The sequence below is a fragment of the Cyprinus carpio genome, chromosome A11 (genome assembly GCF_018340385.1).
Source record: "Cyprinus carpio isolate SPL01 chromosome A11, ASM1834038v1, whole genome shotgun sequence".
Lineage (NCBI taxonomy): Eukaryota > Metazoa > Chordata > Actinopteri > Cypriniformes > Cyprinidae > Cyprinus > Cyprinus carpio.
Window position 1 is genome coordinate 6,632,252 of NC_056582.1, and position 10,462 is coordinate 6,642,713.

Consider the following 10,462-nt stretch of genomic DNA (forward strand, 5'->3'; position numbering starts at 1 on the left):
ACGAATCCCTCGCTGAGACAACTCAATGCTCCCGAGTCATATTAAAGATCCGTTCAAATTAAACTATTCGTTCATCAATGACACATCACTACTTCGAGTATGAATGAAACATACATTACATAACAGTGGTCAGCACTCCATCATGCTTACATTTCCTCATTTTTGATAAAAAAAAAGTCCTAGATGCATAGACTATCTTGTTCTGTGCCCATGATAGTGATATTTAGCTCTACAAGCACACTCAAAATGATGATGATTTGTAAATGATGACTTTTTTTTAATGGACTTTAAAGGGATACTCCACCCCAAAATGAAATTTTGTCATTAATTACTTACCCCCATGTCGTTCCAAACCTGTAAAAGCCATCAGTGGTTCAACCGTAACGTTATAAAGCGAGAATACTTTTTGTCAGCCACGCCACAAGAATACATATTCTACGTGTATTTATGCTTTGATTTGGAAGAAAACAGTGCATCCTTGTGTCACGGCTGACACAGAAGAGCGTAAGCTGCCTGCGTTCAGCTCATATTCTCCAAAATGGTGCTACGTTGATGTGGAGAGACACAAAGGAGACAAATTGTTGAATAAAGTGTTTTTTTTTTTTTTTTTTTTTTTGCATACAAAAAGTATTCTCGTTGCATCATAACGTTATGGCTGAACCACTGATGGCCGATGGACTATTCTGACGATGCTTTTCATACTTTTCTGGACCTTGACAGTGTAGTTTACTTGGCAGTCTATGGAACAGTCACAAGCCTCCCAGTTTTCATCCAAAATATCTTAAATTGTGTTCCGAAGACGAACAAAGCTGTTGACCAGCAAAAAGCTGCTTGGTTTGAAAAGGACTTCTGTGTGTCAAACATCACTATACTATTGACAATGGACCTTTTTGGTCCAAAACATTTCACAAATTTGACTGCATCTGGGGTGCTACATTTGTGCAACAGACATGATTGATAGCTCAAAACATGCAGCTTGTTGAGGAGAGGTGCCTTTTTGGTCTGGTGGAGGATAAGATGGGCAAAATAAATCCCATAGATTTACAATTTTTTATTCGTATAGTGTTTTTACAAAACAAATTGTTTAAATCTGTCTATTAAATAGAAATAGTAACTTATAATATGATAAATAAAGGGATATGGAAACAGTTCTAAGGATCATTTCTTGCTCTTGGAAAGAAAAGAAAAGAAATTATGGTTACCATGGTAATTTCTTTGTAAGGGAAGCACGTTGGCATAATCTGTCACTGGACCGCTTGAAGGATTTATCACTAGCAGAAAGCTTCACTGCTAAATCTGCTATGAACTCATGATATTAGCTTTCAGCTGTAAGCATTGAAACAGGTTTGACACCTGTGACACCGGACCGATGATACCAGTTATCATGTCCCTTTATATTCTTCAAGTGTAAACCCATTAGCCGTGGCTCTACAAGTCACCTTTGTCGTTCTGGCAAGGAGAAAAGTAATTGATTCTCCTCATGCTTTGCAATACACACAAGAATCAGGCTAAAAGAGGTTAGCGAGAGAAAATGGCCATGAAAACAACATTCAAACAACAACGTTTTAGATTTGGGTTCTTCAAATCCAGCCCTCTCCGGACACTGTTCTGCAGAGTTAAACTCCAGTCCTAATCAAACATGGTTTAACTTCAATTCCAGTTTCGAAGAACCCTGCTTTAGCTCGAGTTAGTGTGGCCATTAATGTGTGCCAAATGGCTTTATTCTTCTCTTTCCCTCTCTGACACTCTTCAGAAAGCAGAACATGGTTAATTAAACTGATCATCAGCATAGCTAATTAGCTGTGCCCTGTCAAGTCTTCAACACACATCTATTGGCAGGCATTCGAATTTTGTGTGTTCATCCATGAAATCAGTGGAGGGAGCCTGGAGTGTGTTGAAATGGAGAGAAAGAGGAAAAGAGAATGCAATGTGTGCCGAGGGTGTATTTACTTGAGGACATTATAAGAGCTGTTATTGGGTTTCACAGGGCATTGCTAGACTCTAACGAGGCTTTCGTCACTCTTGAGAGGAAGGATCCATTCACACTTTTAATAAGATACCTTTTGTTGTATTTTCTATCATTATATGAAAATACTGGAGAAATTCAAGGGATAGTTGACTCGAAAAATTTACTCACCCTCATGTCGATTCAAATCATCATTTCTTCTGTGGAACACAAAAAAGATGTGTGTGTGTGTGTGTCCAGACAATGAAACCAATGTACGCACGAAAACAGTCGAAGCAGCTTTTTTTTTGTTTCACAGAAGAAAAATAGTCATGTACGTTTGATGATGGTGAGTAAATGATGATCCATTAAAGTTTCTTGTCTTTAGTCATGAATTATATGAATCATTTAACCATAATAATGTATGCGGTTCCATTTTGTCCTGGAAGAAATGCATAAAAATTTCAATCAATCCAATTTTTTTTACAATTATATTTTAAGAGATATAACCAATTAAAAATGTTTTCAATTGCCAATTTTCTATGAGGTTATAGAAAAAAAAAATGTGTAAAATATATTTACACTTTTCCCCATATCTCACATTTTTAGGACTGATTTTTTTTTATAAACATGAATATGTACACGTATTGACTAACCATTGAAGCATGAACATTTTTTCATTTCGACTTTATTGTAAATTTAAAAACTCACAAAATGACCAAAAAAAAAGCAATTTGAATCACTGGATATTACTGGCTGCCATTTAATATATCTGTCTTAAAACAGTTGTCAAATATTAAATGTTTAGCTACTGTACTTACATTTTACTTTCCACTTTTACACTGTTATCACTGGAGTATCAGGCAGAAATTCATGTTCGGCTTCTATGAACAGTAAAGCCCGGCTTTTTTGATGTGATCTCTAGTGTCGTCTTAGATTAAATTGGGTATTTGAATGTGTTTGAACCAAATGAACCCAATAGGCTGAGGGTCATGGTATGAGGGTTACGACGTAGCAAGGTGCAGTGGATCAGATATCCCATAATGGTACCATGTTGAAAAATATAAAGGTAATAAAACCAATATACTTTTTGTATTATTTTTATTATTATTATTTGGTGGTGTAATGATACCAACAAAGCTTTTCTTGACTTCCATTGATTTTAGAAGACATGAAAACACTTTTTACGTTTCATTGTCTTGTTGCATTCTCCTACTTTTGTTCTTTCTAACCCACCCCCACACACATTAAATATAGGCGACTTGCAGGTAATGTACTGTATTTAGCCTTAGCGATGAGCAGAAAGAGATGTGTGTCATGTCCTCATTCTAAATTGCTTTCATACTTAATTGTGTGAAGTTGCGTGTGTGCGAGTACTCTTCCTCTCTGGCTCACTGGAGTCTGTGCCGCTGTCATCCTCAGTAAAGCGACAAGCAGAAAATTAATTAATCCATCTCTGGTAATAGCACCTCTGCATTTAGCATCCAACTTTCAGCACTGTGGCTCTGTAGGGTTGAAGCATTCTGCCTTAAATTGAATCAAATTTCCTCGCTTCTCCCGCTGTGCTACTTTTAAAGGAGCTTTTCATTCTTGGTTCAATGGAACATAAAGAGTCAATTTAGCAGCAGGTGACAGTGCGAGAATCAGGGTCACCCGCAAGACAGGAGAGGCACAGTGCCCGCTCACCTATGGGGCGAATCACACTCTAAAGCTCTGTATCGAAACCCAGTGAGCTCCCTTGCCAGTTACTGCCTAGGCAGCTGCTATCTAAAAGAACATCTTTATCAGAATGGAATGATCTTTATAGATAGTGACAATGTACAGAATGTGCACCATAAAATATAATTATTTCAACTGAGACTGACATGAATCTTAGCATGGAGCTCAGCCAGCGACTCTTATGATTAAAATAAGTAGCATACAATATTTTTTCCAATGTCATGCAATAACAATATTTATAAAAAAAATTAATTTACCATTAATGGGGAAGGAAATGCTTACCATATTTCTTAGACCTTGAGAATGAATGTAAACATAACTTGTTTGTTCACAATTAAACTCCAGCAGTAGCTACACGAGACTATATATATATATATATATATATATATATATAGTCTCGGATTACGCATGTAACCATGGTTTCCCGAGAGGGAGCGAGACGCTGCGTCCTCTTGTGGACACATTGGGGAATGTTGTCGGCAGGACCTGTGTCTGAAGCATGTGTGGAAAAACCCTTTACCTTCTTCCCAATAGCTGCTCGGTTGATCCACAGATGCCTCTGTGTGAATGCTCAATGGCAGCAGTAGTTTGCTTGGTGGCACAGAGAGCTAGATCTGTAGTGCTCCTCAGCTGCCCCAGGAGACAAACCTCTACCCTTATCCAAATCTCTCAGCAAGTCAGCCTGGTTGGCTTGTAACACTGCCATGGTGTGCACACTCCACCAACCTGACCCGGTGCAAGGTGGTTCGAAGTGCTATGGAAGGCAAGGCAGGAGTCTTCAAAGAGGATAACTCACCATTAGAGAGATAACTCGCAAATGTCTCCTGTACAGGTGCCATCATCGCATACACATACTCGGTCACACCCTCAACATTAGCATAATCAGTGAGTTGGAAGAGATGTAACTGAAATGAATACGGCTTTCCCCAGTATCTAGACATTTCCGAGTGGAGATCTGGGAGAAATGGAAGATTCATTTCACGGTGCATGGATGGCCAAACGATGAACTGTCATCCAGCCATGTGTTGTCCGCAGCTCATTGATGCCAGAGGGGAGCAGAGACTGTCGCACATTGTCCACAGCGATTGGAGGGCCACAGTGCGACAAATCACCTGCAGCTATAACAGTGGTGACCAGGACAATGTGTCACACCACACAGTTCACTGCAGCCTTCTGCGTCTGGGCCTGCGTAGCCGACCACTCAGCCAGGTCCCCATGTTAACTGCGTGCCATCGCCAGACACTGATACTGAAAATGTTTTGAGCATCACATGTATTTTAGTTTGTGTAATAGATGTAACTGAAGATTGAAGTAATTATAGCATATATTATAGTTTCTTGATATTCTGTCCACCCTGATGGATCAAAATGCTGTTTAGGAAGGCAGCTCACATTTTGAAGTGCATGTTGTCTTTTGCTGTCTTTCTACATACATCATTCTGTCAATTTCAAATTTTTTGGTTCATTTGTGGCCTTTCATTTTCTCCTACCATATTTTTCTGTCAGAGGAATGCATTTTTGTTAAGAAGACATGTTCATCCACACAAATACCCCTTGGACATATACAAAAACTCTATACTATTTATGCATGTTTCAAAGCCTATACTGAATTTCCATGCATTAGACTGATGTACCCCCACTGTATTTGCATTTAATATATCATAGCCTTCAATAATTTTGAATGTGTCCCTTGGGGGAAGAGTTTTTTTCTGAAGCACAGTGGAAACAGCAGCTGTTCCCACACTTCCTAGATTCCCTTCAGGCTTAGAACCTGAAAAATGTCAACATTATCTCTGAGCTCTTTAATTTATAGGCATGTGTTGCCGTGATGCCAGTGCCTGGGCCGAGAGAGAGACTGTCAGGCAGTGGCAGGAAAGTTTGATAGGAATCGGCAGGCAGATTATGGATGTGGCATTTGGGGCCCTGGAAGAAGCTGCTTCTTGTCCGCTTTACGACCGCCGCTGTGCTATTGTGTGTCAGATCTATCAGACACTTTGATTGATGCCATTAAAGGCCCATGGTGCTTTTCACCTGACAGTCAAGCTTCATTTGTAGTCCCACACTTGTTGTCTCTCTCTTTCAACTTTTACCTGATTGCTCACGTGTCTTCACATCTTTTTCCCCCTTGGTTCGTCCCTCCACTTCTGTGTTCTTCATTTGTCACATTGGTTTGTCACTCTCCTCCCACAGTCCTCATTCCCTGAAGAGACGCCTCACAGTGTGCCAAATGCATTAGTAATTTCCCTCTACTGCTAGGGAACTACACACACATACACACAAAATGATATTCACAAAACCAGACCTTAATAAGCTTTTGCAGAGTGTCTTCAAACAGCGAACTCAAATGAACATAGGATGAACATGTCAATCCTTGCTGATATTTGGCCTGGAACTTTAATCAAGCTTCGCTCATGCCAACAGCATCCATAAACAGTAACGATAGATCAAAAGAAGCCACACAAATTGATTAGTGTCTGTGGGCCTTGGAGAAGAGAGAGGAGAAATGAGATCATAAACGCTTGTGTAATGATCCATATTTAGTGGGTGGGGTATTGTAGGAATGCCTCAAGGCTCGCTCCTCAGCCCCCCTGCTGTTTTCGTTCTGCTCCTGCTGTGGATCATCCAAAGTGAGCTGATGCTCCATAACATGCAATCACAGGCAAGGACACTAAGGCCCCAATTGTGACATGTGTTGATTAGCAACAAGGAGACATTCAGCGCAGTAGCTCAGATGACAATTCAGCTGGCCAATATGTTTCTTTGTGGTTTTTAATGTCTGAACTACAGATGTCAAAATTACTGGTTCTTGCTACCAATTAAAAAAAAATAATAATAAAATAAAATTTTAGTAGTCTATCTTATATATTGGTAGCACCAAATACTCTATCAATTCGATACCCCTTTGTTGTCAGGCTGTGAGGTGGCTGCTTTGCAAAGAATACTTGCACTTTGCAGCTGCTTGCATGAGTGGTCAAATGTACATCCAGTTGAACTACAGAATGATATTCCTGCATTATTAGTAATTGAGCAACTTATTTAATTATTGTCTTGTATCAGTGAGGACACAATGCAGATTTTTATTTAATTAGTTGCTCTTGATTGACTTTCATGCTGGGAATCTCCAAGGTCTAGATGAAATGGGATATTTTAGTCTGGCATCTTTAACTGTTTCCATGTCCTTGTTGCAAGTACTTTGGGAAAAGAAAAAAGGAGACATGCTGACAGCCCAGCAGGAGTTCAGTTTGGATTTGAAATACTGGTCTGGCCTCATTGTTGTTATTCCCCACACAGATATTGACAAACTGTATTTGTCCTGTTTAAGATGAGGACTCCTTTTGCTTGTCTTGTTTGAGAGCGGGTGAAAGGCCATGGGCCAGATCATTGGCTGAAGTTCACAGCTTTATAGAGTACTGTGTTTGCCATGTGAAAAATAATCTCTACTTGAGTGGAATCATGCCTTTGGGGAGAAGTGGGGGTAGGCACATGAACGCAAGGGAAGAGCGATCCAAAGGGAGGGAAATTTGTGTAACACCTCAGTCATAGCACTCCAGTACTTAGCCTGAAGAGAAATCAATGGAGGCAAGAAAGGTGCATTCATCAGGGCAACATGGCATCAGGGAGACAGCCAGCGCGGGGCTGGGAGGGAGGCTGAGACTGGAACAATACTAATTGTAGAAGTGGAGAAAGAGCTTGGCTGATAGATGGTGTGGAACCTCATCGTGATTGGGCTCTAACGGATGATGTGTCTACAACCATTGACTGATGCCGGAGGGCTCCTGTATTACTCAAACTGTAGGAGTAACACTTAATTCTTTGTTCTGTGGCTTCTTTTGTTTGAACCTATTTTGGTCTACACTTTCTTAGCTCACATCTGTATTTTAGAGTGACTAAATGTTCCCAATTTCCAAGGACTGTCCCTTTTATCAGTTTCCTGTGTTCAGAAATCTCCCTATTTGTCACTGCATGTTCAAACCTACTCAGAAAGTGAATCGCCACATAGTGGTTATCTCCTCAATAGTGTAGTACAGTGTACTAGTACTAGTGTAGGGTTCTACTGATTACTTGTTGCTGCTAGTTTTGCTATTACTAGAGGTTGGCCTTTACTACTCAATTACTGTTATTTTGAATTGGACTTTTATCATTGTATTTGTGTTTGTTATACATACTTGTCTAGTTTGCCAGTTTTATAAAAAATAAAATAAAAAAGTCGTATTAATTCATATATAATAAAATTCATAAATAATAACAATAACAGACACTTCAATAATATTGACTGCTGAACAAGAATTGTGCCCCAGTTTATTTCAGAAATTTCTCTTCCTGGCAAACCAATGCTACTTGAAGGAAACTGCATAAATTTTGTTTCTATGCATCTCATTATGGTCGCGGCGTCTCTGCAGGGACTGTAAATGAAGTGTTAATCTTTCCACTCATCAATCTCTGAGTGAACCCTAGAGAGCAAGTCTGACTCGTTCCTATGAAACTGATGACTGGCACTTTCCATTGTTTTGAGGAATAAGCTTCGGCTAAATTGTGTTTTAATGGATCACACATCCCAAGTGCAAGGTGTAATCCATTGCATGTTGATTGTAACATGGATAGCCAACAGTTTTGATTTATTAAGCTTCTGGGATCAAGGTCAAAGTTGAAATGATTGAAGGCAAAAAGGCAATGAAGTATTCATGACATGGCTGTTCTATGTAAAAGATGTAATTTTCATAGCTGAGGAACTGATCATCAATCGCATGTTTTGTTTTATATTCAAAAAGCCCAGATGGCTTTGTGTAATGGTGTATCCTTCGGCTTGTGCAGTAAATCCCACAGGATTTGTTTGTGGTTTGTGTAAGACCCCTGGTGATTCTCCTAAACATCTTCCACCGGCTCTGTGCTACTGAGCGCTTGTTTTTCTGAAACATCAGTGAGAATGCATAAAGTCCAGTGAGCATTGTTCTATACCCAAAGTACTCAACAGGTGGCCTGCGGGCTGCTAATGGCCCATCAGCTTTTACTTTGTGTCCCCCAACTTGCTTAGATGTTTGTGTATTATAATTAGCCCCCAAAAGTCGTGTGAAGACACATTGCACATCTTTTCACATTTCTAGCAAATATAAAACCTACTTTTGTGATTTTTTTTCTAGTAATTGCAACTTTATATCTCACAGTTGTGACTTTATTTCTCGTAACTGTACCTTATTACACTCTCAGAAAAAAAAAAGGTACAAAAGATGTCACTGGGGCGGAACCCTTTCAAAATGTACTCCTTCATACCATATTTACCCCATAAACTGTGTATATTATTATCCTAAAATGTATATTAATACCTAAAATGTACATTTTAGTATAGAAATTGTACACATTAATGTCTTTTTGAAGAGTAACAGCCCAGTGACAACTAAAGTAGTTATTGTCATTTTTTTTTTTTTTTTTTTACTTTAGATTTGACAGTGAGACTAATGTGTATATACATGTGGTTGGTTGATAGATAGATAAATAGATAGATATTCTAGTTTAGGATTAATTACATGTTCTTCACAAGATGAGCTGAGCTATAAGCTCAGATATTGTAATGCCCTGAAGCTCTGATAAGGTTTGTGAATGGTATTATGGGAAATGATTTTCCTTTGTTTTGGAGCCCGGCTATAATTAACACCGTGACTCAAGTTCAGCCTGTGCAGGTCAGCCTTTTCATTCATCACTCGCGGTACAACAAGAAGAAATATTTCTGAAGGTTAGTACTAAATAAAGGATTTGATAATGATGTCCTCTAAGAGGCAAACCGAGGAGAGACCTTGAGCCTGGAGGTGGGGCAGGTGGCAGCAGTCACTGTGGCATTTGGGATAATGAGAACTAGGAGGAAACTGGACGACAGATAAAGAATTAAATGGCAAGATGGAAAGAATGACTTATCTGATCTGAGCAGATGCTTTGCAGTGACAACAAACCTGAAAGCTGAACAGTAAAGACAGATGTTAAACCAAGTAGAAGTGTATGTTTTACACAAATGAGTGATCTATTTACACTGAGGCAGAGGACAACTTCAGCAACATCATAAAAAATTAGATTTTTCCATGGTCTAATGAATATATTATTATGTTGCTGCCTACATAATTAATTGATCAATTAAAGGGATATGTATTTATATTATAATATAAATTGGAATATTCATCTATCTATCTATCTATCTATCTATCCATCTATATATCTATATCTATATCTATATATATATATATATATATATCTATATATATATATACAGTATATATGATGAAAACCATTTTAATTTGTTTTTTAAGTCATTTTTTCTATTTATTCACGTTTTCTTAATTGCGAAAAAACCATAACGGTTTTTTTAATGTGTTGTGATATTTTTTATGAGTGTGTGTGTGAGTTTTTTTTATAATTATGGTTATTGATAACTGGGAGGGAAATGCCACAATGCTTTCGATGACCATAATTCTCTGCATATTAAAACAAGTCCTGATGAAGGTTTTGACCAACAAAAAGCACCTTTATCTTTTAATTAAAAACACAAAAAATCAGTGAAGAGGAGAGCTGAGACATGCCTCTCTGCATCTAGGTGCATCTCTCTGTGGCATAATCTGTTACTAATGGCTTTTGCTTTCAGAACAGCCGAAACATGTTTAATTAGAAAGCTGTACACTAAATGCTAAACTCCTGGTCTGACGTTTGATAGGTGAGCAGAAAAATATAAATAATTCATAAGCTGAGTAATAAATCAACTTTTAAAATGTCACTGCATGAATAGAAGAAATCATAGCTGATAAATCTAAACTGGTTT

The 10,462-nt window shown here is 38.4% G+C and overlaps 1 protein-coding gene across 2 annotated transcripts in view; it reads left to right on the plus strand.

Annotated features, from left to right (window-relative positions):
- LOC109098792 (receptor-type tyrosine-protein phosphatase gamma-like) overlaps positions 1 to 10,462 on the plus strand; it is a 233,825-nt gene that overhangs the window by 125,454 nt on the left and 97,909 nt on the right. The window lies entirely within an intron of this gene.